Raw genomic sequence first — 21,164 nt, 5'->3', positions numbered from 1 at the left:
CTCTCTCTCACTAATGGGGAAAAAGATCTGCTTCCCTTCCACTGCCTTCTCTGCCTTCCTCTCAAGCATCAAAGCTCCTCCATGCCAAAATGAATTTAATATGGTGTTTTCATCCTCTTATTATGGATGGAGCAAAGCAAGACTAATAGTTTGGATTTACTTATGTCAGTTTAAACTAAGGCAAGGCTCCGAATCTGGCTTTGTCATGTCCATTACTCGACTGAGCCCACCACACCCCAGCAGTGCAAAATGCTGCCTGGTTACGAGCCCTGGCAGAGCCCAGCTGTGGCAGATGGTGCCCTGGCAGGGGATCACCCTGGCCATCATTATTAGCTGCCATTTCTGCACCAGGCTCAGGGATGAGGCACTCCAATGCCCATGGGAGGAGCGTGGGCTCCAGCTTCCCTCAACACCATCACCCTGCACTGACATTGACCCCACAATGCCCAGCATGCAATCCAGCCAGCTTACTAACCTCCTAATTGAAATATTTAGGCCACTTTGCCACAAATGTAGGTGGTTGTGTTCCTCTCCTATGTCAAATGGACTTTAATAAATAGCTTTTGGCCACCTGTCCCATAGGTCATAATACAGGGGACAGTTTAGCATCTTGAACAGAGCTATCAGGAGAACACTGAACAGGTTAATGGATGAATGTTAATGTACAAATATACCGAACCTAAATGGACTCTCTCAGATGAAATTCAGAAATAACGACAGGAAATATAGTCAGAGATCACCAGAGAAACCTACTGGTAATGCTCAAATTTATACAAAATCATAGAATAGTTTGGATTGAAAAGGACCTTTAATTATATATTAATTACAATTAAAATGGATCTTATTCCAGTCCTCTGCATATACACAACCTCTCAGTGAAGGAAACATTGGCTCTAAAGAATCTCCTATAAATCAAATTAAGTAAAAACACCGTAAAACAAAGCTCAGCAACCCTCCAAATCCAGGCAGGGTAGTTAAAGCTGTCTTTAGCCTGTCCTTCATGGATCTTCACAGCAGTCTTTGGAATCAGTCATAACTTTCCCATTCATCCTTTGCAACATTATGACAACTTCTGAATAATTGGGAAGCAGCACAGCAGCACCAACTGGAACATCCACTGTCCAAAGGCAAACTGCAGAGTTTGGATTTAATTTGTATTTATATGGCTGTGTTTTCCAGATGAAATGTGTGGTCTAAGCAAAAAACACATCCAGAGTCTTCACTGCCTTCATCCAAACTCAGCCATATGCTCTCACATGTCCCACTGAAACAACCAGGGCCTCACCTGTGTCCCAAAATCCTTAGAGCACTCTGCCCTTCAGGAATTGCTGTAGGGCTCTGTTGAAAGATGAACAGTGCTCAAAAATTTTATTCTTCATGGAGGCTGTATTTAAAAGGATTTTCTACTGTCCTCGCTGGAGTTTCACATTTTGGATGTGTGAGAAAGCAGACATTGTGTGCAAGGAAATATAAATTCTGACTGGACAGAACTACCCTAAAGCCAGGACTGGATACCAACCGAATTTGACCCTTTGAATCAAATTGTTCAGATCTTCTCTGCTGCTAAAATAAAGGCAGAATTTTGTCCTGAAAGCTTCCTGTCACTCCTCAATTTGCAGCAGAGTTTAACTGGAGACCTGTCAAGTTTCTAGTCCGCACCTCCAATAGCCTTGTCAAGTCATACAGTGAGCAAGAAGCAGCCAAGGCAGGGTTTTATTGTCAGGGAATGTAAACAAATAACAGGCAGTGCTGTTCATCTATCTCAGGTTGGTGCACATAATTTTAATTAAAGCATTTATGTAAATACAGATGCAAATTAGGTTCAGTATAGCATCTGGCAAATTACTATCAAAGACCTGAGGCTACTGGCAAATTATCAGCATGAGCTCTCACAATGTGAAGGTATGAAATCCAATCTTGATCCAGACACTGTATATTTTATTTGGCTTAAATTGGCAGTAAAACACCATACTAATACATACAAAAGAAGTTAAATAGTTTTCCATTTGAAAAAGAGCACTGAGGAGGTAAACCAACATCCTTAGGATCTGTCCTTTAGAAAGCCTGTGTCCAAAAAGAAAAAACCCATTTTTGCATTTATGCAACACCTACCAAAGAAACTCAAAGCATCTCTGAAATGTTAATTAATCCATAGTCTCCCCAAGGGATATCTATTTTAAAGATGGTTATATGGAGCCTGCATTTATCTCTCATTTGCCAAAGGCTCGCAGGGGAAAAGCCACAGTGAGATCAAATCTGGACCCTGCTCCTGCCCCTCCACATTCTCATCACAAGACTTCCCTCCACAAAAATCACAGGAACTCACTCACCCCAAAGAGGTGTGAACCTCTTTGGCCTAGATATCACTGCCTCAAAGTAGCGTTAACTTCAAAACCTTGTTTAACTTGCAAAGACGACTACAGGACAAGAAAAATCAAGGAAAATAAATCACAGGAGAAAAAAAAAATCCCTAACATTTGAAAATGGAAGCAATCTTTAAATCACACTGCAAGAATCTTATTTTTGGAAAATGAAAAGGTATGACCAAGGTAATCTTCACAGCAGTCAGCACCAACTTCTGCTATTTTTTCCCTCCAGGTTCATTCCACCTTTAGGGCCTTGGAAGGGGAGAGCAATTCTCCTTCATTCAGAACCACCCAGTAAGACCAATGCTTGGAAAGAGACAATAGCTCCTAAGGTTTTAAAGCAGACTTAACTTGATCAACATCAATGATGCTTAACTGCAAGCATTAACCTTTTCCCTGCAATACCCTTGCACATTTCCCAGGGTATGAAATTCCCACTGGCGCTGGCAGAAGTGAAATTACATTTTCAATTTATTCAGAACAGATGCATTAAGTTCCTTGGAAACAATTATTACTGGTGATGAAGAAAAGGAGAAGGAAACATAGTAAGGTTTGGAGTTACACAGGTACATTCACAGTGTAACAAAATGTGACATACACATGTCATATAATTACTATGACAACAGTGTCTGTGTAAAGGGCATTTTGTAAGCATATGGTCATATACTTGCCCCTTCCTGTGCTCAAAATGAAAAACAAAACACAGGGACAGGAGCTAAAGGCATGAAGCCACAGACTGGCCAGTTTGCATTCCTTTGCCCTGATATCAGTTATAATGACTGCACAGTCATTCAAATGTTTTGCTTATTGACGTGTTTTTTGTCTTTTGCATCTTGCTTCCAAAAAACCCAAAAAACTTCCAAGAAACAGAAAGAAATAGCAAGTGCTGGTTTTGAACACTGGGACACAAGTGTGAATTCCTACAGTAACTGTGATTTTGTGGCTGCAGGGAGTGTGTGGAAGAGGGGAACAAGAAACGCTGATGCAATTAAAGAAATGATACGGAGGTTGCACGTCCCATTATCTGTTGGAACAGGCTAAATGTGAGAGATTTTAGCTCCTAGAAACTGGACATCCCTGCTTTCCATGGCTATTAAGAGAACTGGTGCATATATATATATCTATATGTATCTATCTATCTATCTATCTATCTATATGTATATATGTATATGACACTTGCTGGAGAGCAGTTAACATTTCAAGCTCTGCTTCTCCATAGGATGTCTGCATCTTTAATGGAGTACCTGCTCCAGCAAAATAATTTTATGGGTCCCCTTTGCAAGAAGAAAAAATGCCAAGTTTCACTGGAGGGGGGAGAGTCAAGACTGTTACAAAGGGTGAGACACCTCCCACACCTATTTTGGGCGAAAACCAAGCAAAAATCACAGCCTTACCATGTATTGGTTGCAAGTCAGAGCCCACATTCCTAAAAGAGGCCAAGTTGGCCATCTTGACGATTTCCTGTTGATAATCATATCTCAGCAGACTTTTTTTCTTATCTGATGACTTATTCAGGCAATTCCAACAGATCGAATGATTGCACTAGTTTTGCCAAAAGCAGTAAGTGACTTGCAACATACAGTCAAACAGATAAATAAGAAATTTGCAGGTCTGATGTGGCCTCAGCTGGCACATCCTTGGGGAATCATTTGGGAATCAGTGGTCCTATACTGTACTGAGAAGCTGAGCCACTGAGGCAGCAACTCATTACCCAGGACATGGGTGCACCAGAGGAAAAGGAGAGGAGAGGAGGGTATGGTTCCAGCCAGGCTATGGGATAGGTTTTAATTCCCCGCCAGACCTTGTGTAAAACATTCTTACTCCCCAGAGCTTCTTCACTTTCATAATAAAACTTTTCCGTATCATAAATACTGGTATGGTAAATACCCAAGAGGATACAAGGTGCTTGTATTTTAAGAAATATGAGATGAAATAAGCAACAATAAACCACTCTCTCCTCTGATTCTCTAGTGAGGCTTGGAATAAACCAGAAGTGTTCTTCTTGAGCAAGGAAATGTGTAACTCTAAAATGCTGGGGAGGAAGAGAAGAGCAGTATTTCATCAAAGGACCTGTACTCGCAGTCTAACAACATAACCTCTTGAAGGGAGCCAAGGATTAAAAGCTGGTGTGGAAAGAACACAGTAGGTAGTAAAAATACAACAGTATCCATCTTTTAAAACTCAAGGGGTCTTGAAAGAGGGTGCTAGGAAGCGGGAAGGGAGTTGCTCTGCCCAAGAGGTAAGGTTTGTGCCTTGTTTCCTCCGTCTGCATATTTTTCCACCTTTTATTTTTGGATCTCGCAACATTATCCAGCACTAGATGGCACATAGCTAGAATAACAGCCACTGTGCCCTGCTCCAGAGAGCAGCAGGAACACTGGAACCTCCCTGCAAAAAAGGAGGGCAAGAGAGAACACGGAAAATTGAAACACATCTCTCACCCCTGTTTTGCTTAGGAGGATTTGAAAACACACCTTTAAAATTTGACAGGAACTGATTGTCCAGGAGTATTCCAGCAGCAGAGGAGCTCCTGTGTCACCCCATCAATGGGCAGGGCTATTGCAGCAGAGCCCCTCGGCTTCCCCAGCACAGGCATGCTGTGCCTCGGGCTGTGCCAGCCCCGCCTCACTGGGGAATCGGGAATCGCACCTCTCCACGCTTGGCCAGGACAGCTCTGCTGGCAGGAGCCCACAGTGTAGGCACAGCTTAACCCCGAGCTATTTTCAGCAGAAGGCGGGATGGGATGCGAGCTGAACTTCCCAGCATACGGTACAACCTGTGTCGTAAAACAAAATCCAGCCTTTGTGCCTTGCCACCCAGAGCTGCTCCGTCCACTGGAGGTGGTGGATGCTGTCAAGTAAGAGCCAAGATGGTGATGCCATGAAATAATTGGTTTTATAAGCCCTCCAACGTTGATAAATAAACTCTAGATGAGCGCTGTTTTGGGCCCTGTCACATTAGGTTAGTGCAGAAAGACCCACCTATACAAGCAGGGCAGTCTAAAGGCCAACCTGCAGTCCTTAAGCCAAGGCAAGCACAATGCATAAATAGCATCACTGGAAAAAATGCAGAACTAACACATCTCAAAGGAGATTGAACTCCTCTGAAAAGGCCAGGTTTAGCAGGTATCCCAGGACAGCCTTATCACAGAATCAACCAGGAGCCATTTTATTTGGCTCGCTGACCTGTTCCCCTGTTTCTGCCCATGAACTGGTTTTGCCTTTTTGTCTCTTAATTTTAGGCCTGGATAATGTTTTCCTGTGATAGAATTTACTATGACCCAAAGTGGCTGCTGTCTGGAGTACCCACCAATCTAAACACACATGAAAACTTAAACTAACACTTCCAACCTTGTGTATCACCCCTGAGGACACAGGCAAACACATACATAGCTAATCAACAGCTGGTTTCTTCCAAAAATGCTAGAGACCTCCAAGTCCCAGTGAATTCCCAGTACCCCATGGATCACTTAAGATGCCAAGACATCACTTCGAAGGCTAGACTTCAAAAATCACTTTTCATAAATCTGAGCAATCATTTTTATTTTGACATGGCTACATTGCCAGGAAAAGAAAATGAGTTATGATTTGTAGCATCTTCTAAAGCATGGTCCAGTTCTCAGCCCCAAAGTGTTGCAATCAGGAATTTCCCAAGACTGCAAATACATGCTTTCTCCTTGGAAACACAGCTCACAGCTGAGCAGCAGGCAGAAGATGCATCTGGAATTTCTCTGCTGCCAGCCACTGTTTTAGTTCATGTTATGATACCAAGAACTGAAAGTTGTTGTTTCTACTGAGAACCCCTCCTTCTTCCAGTTATTTCATAGGGTACAGTAAGTGTCTATTACTGGAAGTGTTAATTACCACTCTGTTTTCTTACATAACTGATACGTGATAATCAATGCCTTTGGCAGTGATAAGACATGGCCCCCAACATTTTGAATTACACTGATCTTCCCTCTCCTCAGGAAGAGAGATTTTACAACATCTCTCACCTGTGATTCAGCCTCAAACTTGGTTGGAGGAATGGTGTCTGTTTTGGATGGCAGACTCCTCCTAACCACCAAGGAAAACGTGAGGAAAAGGCTCCTAAAACTCAGGTAGAGCTTTGTGCCCATGGTGAGAGTCATACCTTTGTCAAGCAAGGGAGTAGCTCTACAAAATGAGAGGTAATGACACCCACTAGTAACTAAAAAGCACCAATGATATGTTCTGCAGCCATCTGCAGAAGAGCTGCACCAGCCAACAGTCAGGGACTCCATTCTTGCATCTACCCATTCTCTAGCTTTTGGAGGAATTGCCTCAATAAGGAGTCACAAATGCAGCTGAAGATCTCGATGTTATTCTTGTAGCAGTAGAATCCCAGAAGTCTTCCCCAGAGACACTTATGCTAGTTTTTAGGGCAAAACCAGATGGCATTCAGTATGCTGCTGGAATATTCCCGGAGATCAGCGTGACAAGGGAGTCCCATCAGCACCCACTGAAATCATACAGGGCACAACACCACCACTAAGTTGTGTCTACTGCATCCACCTTGCCATAGCAGTGTGAAATAAACATTAACTTAAACATCGTTTCAGTGAAAGGCTTTGAATTTCCACCCTGGGTCAGCCCTAATTTTACTCCAGCAATTGAAAGAAATGGCTCCAGGAGAGAAACCAAGCATCCATTGCAATATTATATAATGTGGGAGGAAATATTCATACTCGAAGAAATAAAGTTGTACCAGAGAATGCTTTTGATATGGATTTATTCTGCTCCACTTCAGCACTACCTGCAACCCCACAAGCTCAGAGTATTAAAGGCTAGTCATTCCTGACACACCCTGCATCTTCCAGACACAGAGGCCTTTTCTACTCTGAAGGCTAGTTGTATATGGCAAAGATGTTAAACATTGTGCAGACCGGTCCTCATTCCTGGAGTCATACCTGTTCTCTTTAAAGTACGTCTCCCTACTTTACCAAAAAAATGCCTCCCACGTGTATTTACACCAGTGTTCGCTCTGCAGATGGCTGTGGGAAAGAAACAGAGATTTTAATCTGCCTGGTGCACCACCAGCTGAGCTGCAGTTGGGATTCAGTGGACAGACTCTTTACTGCTGCTAGACTTAAGCGATGAGATGAACACAGTTTTATCTCCAGAATCTGGATGGAGGGGTAAAATAGCTTCCCTGCTGTTTCTTGGTACCAGAGAGAACTAAAACAACTGGCTCCTTCCCAGGGAAAGCACTACTCACTGCTCATCTCTGTGATCACGTAGGAGCTCGGTTTGGAAGGGGACAGAAATGACAGTAACGGCTTCAGATGAGGCTTAGTGAGTGTGCCCCCTCTTACACTAACGAGACTTCAATCAAAAGTATCATTACAGTTTTAGGCAAAACATTTCCATCCTCTGCTGGCTTTCTATTGCTTGGCTCCAGGCAAAATGCTCAACTTTTGTGCCTCAGTTTCCCCACCGCTTAAGCAAATGTAATAAAACCTCCCCTGGAGGTATCAATTACACCTTGGTGCTTTTATAGGAGGATACAAAGGAAAGCACTACAGGACCCAGAGATCATCAATAAAGCATCCAAGACTCTGCCACCAATGCTTCAGCAAACCAGCAGCCCACTCGACCCCTAGAGCCAGAAAAGCAGCACTAGCTCAGAAAGCCAAAAAACAGGAAGAAGCTGCCAGGTTCTTCATAGTCATGAGCTTCTTAATAAAGCTCAACAAAACTTGGAGGCATGTTCTCTGTTGTTGCTCCTGCCCTTTTGCACAGCGAGCAAGTCATAAATATTTCAGGGGAAGAGTCCAGAAAATTTGCAAGACTGGTCCTAGCCTTTTACAGCATTAATGAGCAGGCCATTAATAGTTAATGAAGCAGCTGCTGGTGATCTCAGAGGTAAAGGCAAGACGAGAACAGTAGTGTTTGCCCATTCACTACAATGTGGTAATGTGAAGGAATGGCTTGATCCTTCTATCAAATTCTTCCCATCACAGCAAGACCCAGAAGCTGATCACAGGACTTCCAGCAGAACCAGACACAAACCCCTGCCCCACTGCTGTCACCCAGTGGGGATGGCAGCTGCTGGAAGTGGTCTGAACCAACCGTCCTGATGCTCTGGGCACATCTGTGGGACTGCAAAGGCCTCAGTTCTCTGTCTTAAATACAAGATCAATGTTCCAAACAATCAGATAGGACCATGCAAAACCGATGTGCAAGTGTATGCATGTACCCCATAACCACACATATGTATAAATGCCAATAAAAAGAGTGGGGGTTGAGGCCTTTTAAAGGTCACAACTGTTTGTTCAAAGCTGCACTTTGAAAGCCAAATTCAGAATAAACTGGGCAGCCAACTTCAAAGAACAGTTTCTGTGATTTCAGACTCAGATGCAGCAGAGAACTTTGGTGAAAAGGTGTTTTTGCTGCACTTATTCTTTCATATATCTGAACTGACATCCCTTGACTGGATGTTTGCAGACAGGAAAGGACCTTGCAGACAAAAAGTCACCTTTTGGCAACTCTGCTTGCCAGAAGCTTTACCGAGGAAGGGCACCAGTGGCCAGGCTGCTGGGTGCAACTGCAGTGCTGCAGCTCATGCAGGGGCAAAACAAGAGGGCACGGCAAGAATTGGGTGGAAGTTTGGACACTGCCAAACTCAATTTCCTTTTTTTTATCTCTGCCAGTATCATTGATTTTTGAAGGATTTGTGAAGTTTGCTTCTGTTTTCTTTCACATTCATGTGTATGGGGATCTATCAATCCCAGCACAGTAACTTCCTAGTGGTCTAATGAAAACAGCTAAGTCGTGGAGAGACCCCCAGCACTTGCGCTCTGGAGTGGTTAGTGTGACCCAGTGCACGCAGGAATTCAACACCACAAATCAAACACGCTAAAAGCGGTTTGCGTCAGTCCTGCTGGCCCCAGGAATAATCAGTCTCCTGGATTCCAGCTCACATCACATCTGGCTTGTCACAGATTAAGCCTTTTCTGTCGGTTTGTAATAGGGGTCTGCACCAAAAGCAAGGATTGGTAGCAGAGAGGCTCCCTGAAGACCCCCAAGTGGACAGGGACAGCACAGACCCACCTTCTTCAATAGCAAACTGAGCAGGGTTTGGATGCAATCTGAGTATCCCCCTTTTATGTAAGTGTTCTGAGCACAGAGTGCAGAAGTTCATCTGCTCCAGCCGTTCAGGACTGGCAGTCCAGAGCCTTGCATTCAAAGGGGAGAGAAAAAGAAAAGCTTAATCTCGAAGTTACAGTCTTAATTCCACTCTGCAAACCAGAGATGTTTTAGTAGTACAGGAGTCAAAGGCAACTGCAGCACTGGGCCCTTTGTTAAATAATTAACTACCATTTGCCTAATCTATCCTAATCTATCCGAAGGTTCTCACTGAAGAGACAAAAAGTATCCCCATCAACACCCCACTCTCACCTAAGCAATGAGCTTCCTACAGCACCTCCGGGACTAATCCTCTAGTTTTTAACAAAACTGGTCCTTGACTTTTCTCACCTTCAAACATGATTCTGCCTGCTGTTCTCAATGCAGATCAAAGGCGACCGTCATAGATTCTTACTGCGCTAAGACTTAAAATAAATGTATTAAATTTCAAGTAATTATGTTATTCTGTAACGTTATTAAAAACTATCATTTGCCAAACATGCTCTGGAAAAAAATTACTACTCAGACTTAATAATAAAGGACATAATTAACAATGAATGTATAGTGCCTCTTTTTAAAATCCATAGCATGTAATGCTCCTTCATGCTTTGAGTGAGGAGTGTCCTAAAGTCATCATAAACAGTGATTTAAAGACTTTAATACCTCAAATTAATTTAAATCACATTAAGGATGAAACGTCACATAGGAAGAACCCTGCCAAATCCAGATGTGTGTTGGGCTGTTCCTCACTCTCACATCATCTGTTTTACATTATTTAGGAAAGAAATGTTTTAAAATAGTGGACAAGTAAAAGAAGTCTTTAATGACCAAAAAACCTACCCAACCTCAAATGTTTCTTACTCAACTTCCTATTAGCTGCCTTTTTCATTTAAAATATAAGGGGAAAAAAGTTGACATTTTACCTTTTCCTCCAGCTACACTGCAAAAATTTTAATGCTAAGTGTGTTACATTTTACTTTTAATGTTAAGTATGTTTCCAAGCCTTTGAGAACTTATTTTTTATTGATTTTACAAGACAGAAAAGGGACATGGGCCATTGATGCACTAGCCAAAAATTTATCAAGCTGCAATCCCAAAAATCTAAGTGACCACAGCACAAGCTGAAGAGTGTTCCAAAATGAGTATCAGTAGGCTGCAAAGACCAATAATAAAGAGTTGCAAATCACAGTCCTTTTCCACTGCTGTGCAGACCAGTAATCACAAATTTGAGCAGGAGAAGGGTCTCTCAGCCAATCTGTGCCAGAAGCTCAGCATGGAACTCATCTGGAAAGTGCTACAGCAGAGCCTAGATACACAAGCCAAACAGTGACCTTGTAACACACAGTAGCAGCCTCCACCCTGAGACTCAGTAAAAGGATCAGGACAAGAGAGAAGGCACAAATAAGAGCCCTATCTACACAGGGATGAACAAAATACAGGCAGATTAAAAAATAAAATAACTAAAGCATGTAAGATGAAAACATGAATCAGTGTAAGTGGTCCTACTGCTTGTGCCAGTGAGAGGCAAACAGGAAAGAAGGGATGCCTTAAGTGCAAGGCAGGTAACTGAAAAATACAATCAAATTCCAACCTTGGCTGCAGAAATCAATATAGAGAGGAAACTCAGGCATGACTTCAGGTTTGCTGTGCAAATACACCATTCAAAATGCATCAAACTACATCTCACACCACTCCACACAACATGTCTAAAAGCTAAAACCGTGGCAGAGCCCAGGTGATAATTCCCACCCCTCTCGCTGTCTGCTACCATGTGTAAGTAATCCTTTGCCATGCAGTACTGCATACCATGCACATCACCACCAATTTTGGGATGCAGCTTGTGTTAAGTACCCAGTATCTCCTTGCAAAGTACCTCGCACACTTTGCTCCCCAGAGTGCCTCCCATTCAACAGCACATTTCAAAGTTGATCCCGCTCTCCTTCAAGCACCACAACAGCGTTTTGCCAGCAGATGGAAAGGTGCTCTCCTTGCAGTGTGAGCGCTCTGCCACAGCAAGCTCCTTGGTGGGATGCAGATGAAGCCCTCCAAAAAATGTCAGGGTGGGAACAAACTGGTAGGGGAAGAAAGAAGGTACCACAAAGAAATTAAAAATGCAAACCATGTGCTCAGCAATGACCTTCCTCCTAAACTGGGCACAGAGTGCAGACAGGGATGTGTGTACTTTTAATTTAGAAGAACCTTACATTTAAGTTCCCCTGAATTTTTGTGGGAGAGTTGCAGAGGGCTCAGCATGGAACTGGAGCCAGCTGGCAAAGGGTGTCTGGTGCCTGCTCACCCCTTGCACCCTGGGGTGGTAGACCCTTAGGTCAAAGCACTCCCCTTGAGCACTTTGTGATGAGAACAAGACCATCCACTGCTCACCAAGAGGCAGGAAAAAGGAGTTCAGATTTCAAGCGATTGAAATCCACCAACTCAGTGCTCTGATTCACTGCTGGAGAAGAGATGGGGTTGGAGCTAAGATCATTCCTATGTACAAACTCTTTTCAGCATAAATAATACATTATGACACTCCTCTCCTGACTTGGACACATACTGAGTGTTTGCACGCTCTCCTGGACCATCACACAGAGGATAAACACATAAAAACAAGGTTGATAAGACCAAGAGCCAGGACAACAGGACAAACAAACAGAATCTAAGGCACTTCAAGTATATTTAGGGTTGAAAGCAAAATCCTTCAGGGAGCTAAGATTTTCTTTTTCCTTTATCTGATTAAGAGTGGATCTTGAAACTTGTGTTTGTTTGCCTTGAGCAGTATTTCTCAAACCACCTCACCCCTTTGACATCACCAGGGCGCACAGACAAGATGCCAACAGATACACAGAGGAAGGGCATCCTGTGAAAACTATTTTAGCACTAGTGAAGTTGTGAGAATGCTCTAAAGAGATGCCAATTTAAAAGTAGTTAAGAAAACAGTCCCCTCCAAACACATTATTCTTTCTTGCCACTCCAATTGTTTTAAAACACATGTAGAGCCAACTCCTCTCTTATGCTGAAGAATCCCAGACAGGCAGAGGGAAGTAGAGGCTTATTTAGGCAGCAATTTACTTTGAATTTATTCATCACCATTTGCACCTGGAAACTTCCTACCCGCTGTAGCTGGGCAAAATCCTGCAGGTCCTCAGTGGCCACCAGCCCCTGTCCTTGCAGCCTGGCATGGGCACACTGGGGACAGCTGCATTTGCCAATTCTTCCATGCAGCAACCCCTGGCACTTCCCCTGGTTTGAAACTCCCACACAAAGCTTTTTCAGCTGAAAAGTAAAGAAAACTAAACCTAGCCCTCAAAATGGTCACACAGTGGAGCTGGTAGCTTCCTGGCAACATACCTGAACCTCAGCACACGTTGGGAAGACCTGTGCCTTAGGTTAAAGCCCAGGTAAAAGGGCTACTGTTTCTCAAAAAAAACCCCAAAACACCAAAATATAAAAAAACAACCAACCAACAAACAAACAAACAAAAAAACCCACAAAAAAACCTCAACCAAACTAAAAAAAAGGGTGCAAAGCCCTGAGATATGAGAAAACAGATCCCAAAAATCTGCAACTGCAAGGTCATGACTCCTAGTACTGAGTATCCCTCGTTAGTAATGAAATGCAGCATCATAATGGTGACAGGCTGCAAGAGATGGCATGAGGATGCCAGACAGTAAATGCATGAGTGATAAAGGACTCTGTAACTACCTCTGGCTGAGCAAAAGGAGGACACTACTGTACTGGTCCCATGGGTGGGAGCAGTGACAGTGATGTGGACTCCCAGCCAGGCAGCCAAGGCTCTCCCCGGGAGGGAGCTGAGCACTCCAACAACTTCTGCCTTTCAATCATATGGAAATAAACAACACTCTTCACAGGAGACCAGGAAAGGGAATCTCTTTGGGAAAATGCAGAAAAAAAACAGCTTCAGGGGAAACTACGATTCTTTGGGATAACCCCAGATTCCACAATTTTCAAGAAAGCTGTACCAAAGCCTGGAAGACAGCAAGCACCAAAGCTTTTAACAGCAGTGTGCTCCCAGCATATCATTTAAATAAATCAGTTTCTGGAGAGACAAAAGACAAGGAAAAACTCCCTGTGGTGCCTGACAGTTTGTGCTCAAGAGGATGCTGAAAAAAACTCCCCACAATAAGACATATTTGCTTTTGAGGTGGGTGGTAGGAAGAGGGGCGGGGAAGGAATATCCCCAGAAACACTTGAGGCCAGAACCATCAGGACTTTCCTTCATTTTGTGTGAAAGTGAATCAGCAGTGCTCTGCCAGCCCGGCAGCAAAGTTTGGGAATGCTGCCTCTGTCTGCTTCATACTGGCTTCCATTGGCACAAGAGGAGGCAAAAACCTCCCTGCACCACTTCCCAGGCCACCACCATGGCACTCTTTGAAACCCTACAAAACTTAGCTGCTTCCAACTGGTATCCTCTTGGATTTTTGTCCTGCTAGTGAGATTTAAGAAAAAGAGCAAGTATTTTCCCACTTCTGCTATCTAAGCGAAGTGCAGCATAAAGTAACTGAAACTAATAAGCATGAAATTAGGTTGAGAAATGTAAAAAAATAAATGTCCCAAACTTAAGAGTGAGAAAAGGGAACACACACATCAGAGGCAATGGAAGGGGCACAGAGTCCTTGAGACATACTGGTATTTTATTAAATCCCTCTGAGAGTGCCTTCAGCAGCAGCTCAGAACCTGCTTTTTTTGGGTGGTATTTAAAAAAAAACCAAACAAACTACAAATAACAAGATTCTGCTTAAAAAGAAAGGAACCACATTCTTCCCTATACAGTTTTGCCCATAGGACTTCTTTTGCCACTCATCAAACAGGACAAGAGGTTAAGTAACACTGAATCTGAGGCTTCCTTAGTTATGGTCACTGACTCAAAAGAAGCAAGAAAATCTCTCTCCATTCCTTTGTTGGTTGGGGTATTTTTTTCAGTTTATTTTAAGCTCCAGTGAATGAAATATGCATTTTTTACACTTATTAAAAATTGTGGGAACAACATACAATCAACTACAAAAGAGAAGCCAAATAAACAGGTAATTTGAGGTTGCAAGTTTAAAAAAATATTTAGTATTTAAGAGGGGAAAAAAGGCCAGGACAGGAAGAATGGGGGGTGGGGGGGAGGGGGAAGAGAAGGAAAATCCAAGCCTGTGGGCCTCTAATAGGCTCAATAAATAAATGAAAAGCACTGCAAGACGTTCCCACCCCATCCAACCCACTGCTCAGATGAAATTAATCATCCCCTCCACCAGTGCCAACTGGGACCACACTGCAAATCACAGCATCAAAATGCTACAGGTTAAAAGCTAACACTAAAGATTTATATCTCTACATGTCACTTAAGAAAGCGGGGAGAGAAGCAGAGGGCTGTTTCTCTGCAAAGCCAAAGTTGAGGGCTTGAGAAGCGGAGTTAACACAAGGCAAGTAGCTTTGCTTTTCATCTTGCAACATTGTTCCAGGAAAGAAGACAAATTTCAGGCTGTGGATGAGTTTACCAAGTGAACTGAAACACAGCGTGGGCAGGTAATACCGGTCCTGAGGAAACTCTGTGACTTGCACAGAGCCATTTGCATTTGCCAGGACGTGCCCATCACTGTGATCCAGAGCCTGCACTGCCTGTACCTGCAGGAGGGGTTAACTCCAGCAGTAACAAGGGCTTCCCAGAGCAGAGGGTGGATGTGCAAACACCAAGAGCTGAACAAGCACACAACACCAGGCACATCTGCATGGGCACATCTCAGGTCTGTACCATCAACACTTACTGTATCAGCCCAGGGCAGGACATGTCACTGAAGGAGCTGTGCTGGCAAAACCCATGAGCAGAAGGGCTGTTAGACCAGCAAAGGGACAATATTGCCAATGTCACATGCTGAGACAGGGCTGGGACAATAAACCCACTATCAGCACGTTCACCCAAGGAGAAAGTTCTTGACGTGCTTGTGGGATGCTGACCAGACCAAAGCACTTGGTACTCTGCCTAATGAGGTACTAAACATACACAGTCCCACTTTCTACCAAAGCCTGTAGCCATGGGACAAGGAGTAATGGTTTTAAACTGAAAGAGTGGAGGTTTACACTGAACATCAGGAAAAAAAATTTAAAGATCCCTTTCTACCATCAGGCTGGGCAAACCCAGACAAAGGCAGCATGAGATAGAGGCCTACAGGATTTCAGAGTTTTTGAACCATGTAGACAGAAACTGAATCCAAGACTGAGCCTGGACCATGGTACTGTTTAACCTGTCTGCGTGGGTGGGAGTTGTGGAGACCTGCAAATTCCTCCCAATAAGCCAGTAATAGTTAGCTTGAGAGGCAAGCAAGTGGTGAGCAGGCTCCAGTTTGCTAGATCAGGTCCCCACTGGACAACAATCTAGAGAAGATATAAACTGCAGATGTTATTGGGGAGGTTTGTTCTCAGAGCAAAGCTGAATTCCCTGCCCTGCTTTCAGCACCCAGCACGTGTCCATGCCCCCAGCCAATTTGCAAAAGCTTGTCAAAACTCACTGCAAGATCACCCCCTCCACTCCTGATGTGCCATTTCTAACCATGCAGGTGTTCCAGATCCCCTTCTTCCCCCTCTGGTTCCCAACCCTTCCTCCCCTGCCGCCCCTTCAGATGGCAAATGCTCCCCCCTGTCAAACACTGACATGAGCCCTCTGAGCACTGCCCACTGCAGGCCAGGCACATGCAGTCCCAGCCATGAATTCAAGGAGATGTTGCACCATAATACACCTCCTCAGCTACAGAATCTCCCAGGATGACTTTTTTAAAGTCCCCTCCTAGCTGCCAACACCTAAACCTTCTCTCCTTGTTCTGTCTCTGCTCACTAACAAACCCAAGCCACCTGAGCCTCCTGCAGTGCTAAATACACAAAATCATTTCACACCTCTCCCTGCGTTTCACCAGCAGACTCACAATCCTGGTCATTCTACATAAACTCAGCTTATGGAAAATTCACTTTAGAAACTGGTTTGGGATCCCACAGTTCTGAAAAAAGCTTGCCAAATGCATTGTCCTATTTTCAAACTCACAAGATTTTTACAACAACCCCAGGTACTAATTTTTAAAACAAAACAACCAACCAAATAACCATTCTACCTTGCAAAGGCACAGCAATTTGGGGCAGAGGGGTGGCTTTGGTGATTTCTGAACTGTCTCTGGAAGGCAAGGCTGGAATTGCACACTCTTCCCTTCATCTTCCAAGCACCCAACTTATTTTATTTCCATTTTGTTACACCTTCACAAACCAAACTCTCAAATATTAGCCCATATGAAAAGCATTTGAAATCATTCTGGAAATCAACAGCTGTTTCAGCTTTTCAATAAAAAGCCCAACTTACTGCTATCCCAGGACTGAACTGTATCATTACATCCCGTAAACTTCAGATCTATTTCAGAAGGTTGATAAAATAAACTAACCACAAACATTAGTTCTAGCTGATGTGACACATATAAACACACCTTGACAGAAGACCAGCAATGATCTTAATAGCTTTAAGTTAATGCCCTTATAGATTATTTTAGTGCCAACTATTGTTTATTACTCACTTTCAGTATGAACAAATACCATCATGTAGATGTGCAGTAACTTTTAGGGAAAGAACATGCTTGCTGAATTACCCTCACACTTGAAAGAAAGTCAAACTACAATCACATTCAATGCAAAATGTAAATGCAGTTTTACCTGACAGCCATGCTGAAACCTCAGGGAATTCAGCTGTGACATTGCATGTTTCTGAACAAATTCTAATTAAAATACTCTTTTGATTTATTTTCAGCGGATGTTTCCAATCCTTAAGTGGACACAAAGAAAAATAATTTAGACATGGATCAAAACATCCCAACCAGAAGAGACTCCAAACAGTATTTCTGAGGATCATCCAAGTTAGGGCAAAACAAAAAGGACTAAAACCTGAAGATGTCACGCATGCAAATACAGTGATGTCATGTCTGGCATTAAAATCTTTGTCTTTTATGAGGATGAGCAAAGCCTGCTGTGTTCTCATTCCAGCCTGGAGCAGTTTGAAACTGGTCTGAAAATGCAAAAAGATGCCAGTAACTTTACTATATTTAATGCTGGCTTTTCTTGACTTTTAATAAAAACACAATAAAACTTTCCCCTCCCCCAAAGAAAAAACACAAATGTGACACTACAAACTTGGGCCGTTTCATATAATGGATTATTCATTTTACAGACACTGACTGGAAATTGCTAATTGTAAAAAGGAAAAAAAAACAAGTGGAATTTTGAGAAAAAGCGACTGGAAGGAGTGTGCTGACAGCAGGAAATGTCCTGTGTGATGAAACTCTGACAGCTAAACTCTTGGGGTGGACAGGCAGGAAAAATGTCATTTTAGAGAGGTGAGTAATCACAAGGTCTCTGGACTGATGACTGAGCTACAAATACCTATCCACACTTTCTGGCACTGAGTTTAGAAGAAGAGAGGACAAACATGGGCGAGCTCTTGGCCATTGCTTTCTGTAGAAGCCTGAGGGGATAAAAACACACATGGGGGCAAAGTAAAATAAGGCCCAGCCAGCTCTTAGCATTTATATTCTTCCCAATTGCTGGCCAGTACCTTGCTTTCCCCGATCCAGAAATCAATTTGCAATTTTGTTTCAAAGAGCTGCTGAGTTCATACAACACACTCAAGCCACATCTACATTAGAAAGGCTTCACCACTACAGAAACTTATTACCCTGGCAAAGCACTCTGGTCACAGACACCTCTTAAACAGCAATATTGCTCATCTCCTGGTCTAATAAAACCATGGCAGCACACACCACTCTCAATTCACATGCCATTTCCCAGTAAGGCTGCATGCATGAGCTTTCTGCTACAGACATCAGACCTCCTCTAGTTACATCTCTGCCTCCACCACCCAACTCCAGCCAGGAAGGGGGAAAAAAACCCGCAAAAAAGTTTTATTCTGTAGTTTTAAAAAGAAAAAGCACCTCGTTTCATTGACAGCCTTGTGCTGTGACCCTGCTAGTGCTGCAGAAGATGCCCTGTGCTGTCTGTCAGAGGTGCAGCTTCTCAAGGTGCTGCTGCTGCTGCAGGACCCGGCGGGCAGGAGCTGCTGATGCCCAGCAATCCTGACCACCTCCCCTTCCCACCCAGCCAAAGAGTCCTCCTCTTCCCTCCCATTGCTACTTCTTGGGATGTTTTCTCCCCTTTTGCTCTCCACCTTGCAACCCAAAACTTTTGCTTTGTTCCCCTGCGCGGCAAGGGAATCCTCGCAAGTCCCCAGGGTTTCCAAGCAGCACCTGCCCCAGGAAAGGATGGGAGCCATGGGAGAGGTGCCTGGGCAGCCAAAGGGAGAGGAAATCAGAGCCATGCCCCGCCTCCCCGGCCGTCTGCCTCAGGAGGGATTCCCAGGCTCTGAAGGAACAAAAGTGCTCAGGAAAGAGCTGGGTATGCCAATACCCCAAAGTCAGACAGGTACATCCCTGCATCATTTCCAAGTTATATTCCTAGCAAAGGGGAGGGGATCAGTATATTTCTCTGTCGCCTTAATCCCAGAGGGAGAGAGAGAGAGAAGGGAAAAAAAAAAGAAAAAAGACGGTTCTGCGATGTCTTCGGAAACTGGCTAAAACAAACGGGAAAGTCACCCTTCATTTAAGAAAAAAATAAAAATAAAAAAAAGTGGATGCGACGTGCCAAAGCCCGAATTTCCCCAAATCTCCCCATTCCTGGGCAAATAATAGGCCATGGGAAGGCAGAGCGTTGCAGGGAGGGCGGAGGAGGGAGGGATGGAGCGGGGCTGTGCCCCGGCGGTCCCGGCTCTGCCCCGCCGCTCCCCGCGGCCACCGGCCCCGAGCCCCGCCGCCCCCGCGGCCTCACCGCTGGGATTTGGGGCTGCCACACAGGGCAGGGCGGCCAGGAGTAAGAAAATAAATTAAAAAAAAAAAAAAAATCCGAAATGAAAGCATAAGAAAGCGGTGCCAAGTGCGGGCGCGGAGCCCCGAGCGGTGCCGGGCCCCTCCCGCACCCCGGGCCGGCTCTGCCCCCCGGCCCCGAGCCCGCGGCTCCTCGCCGGGACCGCGCTGACAAAATCCCCCGCTCGCCTCTACGTAACGCCCTGTCGAAAGCGGACGCCATATTTTGTGTTGCTGATGTCGACATAGACAAACGTAGACATGTTTCCAACCCCCCCCCGCCCCCCCTTTCCCCGCCGCTTCTCCTGCTTTTCCCCCTTCACCCAAACTTGCGGTCGGGAGGCGGCGGCGAGCGGGGAGAGGGCGAGGGGAGAGAGGGGCTGCCCGGCCAACAAACGACTAATGGAGCCAAAATAATTCAGAGCCCACCCCGCACGATCCTCCCGGCTCCCCCCGCCGGCGGGCTCCCCCGCCCTGCCCCCCCTTTCCCACCTCCCGGCCCCCGCCGGAGTCCAGGAGAACCGGGCAGTTTTTGGCAGGAGGAAAAGTTGGGTGCGAGCGGCCGGGGCGAGCGCGGGGAGAGGGGGCGGCCGGGGGGCCCCGCCTGGGAAGTTTCCTACCTGCGCCCAGGGCGGCGGCACCGAGTGTCCCGGGCGGAGCGGCCCCGGGGGCTCCGCTCTCCGCTCCCCGCTCCGCTCCGCGCCCCGCTCTCCGCTCTCCGCTCCGTGCGCCGCCCGCGGGACCCCGCGCCCCCCGCCCCCGCCGCGCCGGCCCGCGGGGAACACGCGCGCACGCACCGGCCCGGCCCCGCCGCGGAAAATAAAATTAAAAAAAAAGAAAAAAATAAAGGGAGAGAAAAAAAAAAAAAAAAAAGAAAAAAAAAAAAAGGGAGGAAAAAAAAAAGGAGAAAAAAAAAAAAAAAAAGAAGAGCCCTCGATCGGCGGGGATCTACGCCAAACCCCACATGATCTCTGACGTCAGCCTGCGTATTTGCATACGATACCACCGCCGGCGCGCCCGCCGGGGTCCCTCGGCGCCGCGGAAAGTTGCGCGCGGGGCCGCGCCCCCCCCTCCGCCCGCCCGCCCGGCTGCGCCTCCCGCGGCTCTGCCCCGACAATCCCCCCCTGCCCCCTGCCCCCCGCCCCCTGCCCCTGCCCCCTGCCCTGACACCGCCGGCCCATCGCCGCTCCCGGTCCCGCTCCACGGGCGGACCCTCCCATGGTCCAGGTGCAGCCGGGGCTCGCAGCGGGGACCCCCCTCCCCTCCCCGCCTCGGCCCGGCCCGGCCCGGGCGGTGCGAGTGGGATGTGGAGCCTTGGTAGAGGGGCTGGCAGTGAGGACCCTCGGGGCGGTGTGGCGTGGGCTGGACCTCCCCAGGTGTGCGGGGATGGCAGCGGCCGGACCCTCGTTCCAGGACGCGGGGACGGGACCGGCACCTCTGTATGGCATCCCCGCTGTAGAGACGGCGGGGCTGACCCCGCTGCAGGCAGGACCAGGGCATCCTGGGGGTCTGCAGGGGCTGTGCCGTGCCCTGAGACTGCCCTCGGAAACCAGGCACGTTACCTGCGGAGGCGGGAGGCACTTCTTCATCTTCGCCCTGTGATAGAGGTTTTCCAAGCCACAGTCTTTTTTGGATGGGCTTCAGGCGGTGGTTTTTTTTGTTGCTTTGAAGAAGGTGGTGTGTATTTCCAAGGGATGCTACAGCAGTCTGTGCTCCTCTGCTGCGACGCAGGAATTCTTTCCCCAATTTAAAACTGTCATTGAACTCTT

General features: G+C 45.8%; 1 protein-coding gene across 3 annotated transcripts in view; it reads right to left on the bottom strand.

Moving 5' to 3' along the window:
- The window catches only part of ZHX2 (zinc fingers and homeoboxes 2), a 74,637-nt gene extending 53,861 nt beyond the window's left edge, over nucleotides 1–20,776 (bottom strand). For 2 of the 3 annotated variants that reach the window (XM_083864571.1, XM_083864573.1), the window contains exon 1: nucleotides 20,016–20,776. The gene's annotated coding sequence lies outside the window, so the exon portion shown is untranslated. Of the gene's footprint in view, nucleotides 1–19,887 lie in introns of all 3 variants that reach the window. The other variant, XM_083864570.1, reaches the window with a different exon arrangement.
- Nucleotides 20,777–21,164: the final 388 nt, after the last annotated feature.

The sequence above is a fragment of the Zosterops lateralis genome (assembly GCF_965231275.1).
Source record: "Zosterops lateralis genome assembly, chromosome: 1".
Classification (NCBI taxonomy): domain Eukaryota; kingdom Metazoa; phylum Chordata; class Aves; order Passeriformes; family Zosteropidae; genus Zosterops; species Zosterops lateralis.
The sequence above is the reverse complement of the archived record's forward strand: the minus strand, read 5'-3'. Positions and strand labels throughout refer to the sequence as shown.